The sequence below is a fragment of the Octopus bimaculoides genome, chromosome 17, assembly GCF_001194135.2.
Source record: "Octopus bimaculoides isolate UCB-OBI-ISO-001 chromosome 17, ASM119413v2, whole genome shotgun sequence".
Taxonomy (NCBI): domain Eukaryota; kingdom Metazoa; phylum Mollusca; class Cephalopoda; order Octopoda; family Octopodidae; genus Octopus; species Octopus bimaculoides.
Window position 1 is genome coordinate 19093501 of NC_068997.1, and position 727 is coordinate 19094227.

Consider the following 727-nt stretch of genomic DNA (forward strand, 5'->3'; position numbering starts at 1 on the left):
ATATATATATATATATATATATATATACACATACATATATATAGAGAGAGAGAATATAGAAAGTTTTTGTCAGGATGACTCAAACTAATAGGTATGCGTTCTGAGCGCCCAAATAGTTGTGCTACCAGCATTCTAGTTAGAACAGCAATTGAAGTTGTGGTTGCGTAATTGTCTGGTACAAAAACAGGAAGGGTCTGTCTGAGTCAGTAAATATAGTTTAAAGTAGTGAGGAGGGGCAAACAATGCAGAACAAGGACATTTTGAACTATTTTTATCATTCGTAAAGTATCTAAATTTAGATCGAATCTTAATTGAATCAAATGATTTTTACAAATATTACATGTTGTGGTAATTAGGTAAGGTTGCTCCTAATGGGGTCTCAGGGAGTAGCGTCCCTACTTTCCTGAGCATTTCCACCATTTCTTAAAAATCGTAGCAGAGGCCTTGGTCTCGGGACTACTCATGTCTAGAAACTGAGGTTGGGGTAAGCAAGGGCATGCTCCTCGTAGAAAATCCAGCTCCAAAAAAATCCTCATGATAGCAAAGGAGAATGGGCACCAGCCAGCCAGCCCAAAGGTTGGGGTGGGCTGCACCTGCCTACCTCCGGCCATCCCCGTTAACGGGGACAAAACCCGAATTTAAAACACTAGAGGATGATGATGAGGAGGAGGGGGAGGAGGAGGAGGATGAGGATGATGATGATGATGATGATGATGATGATGATGAT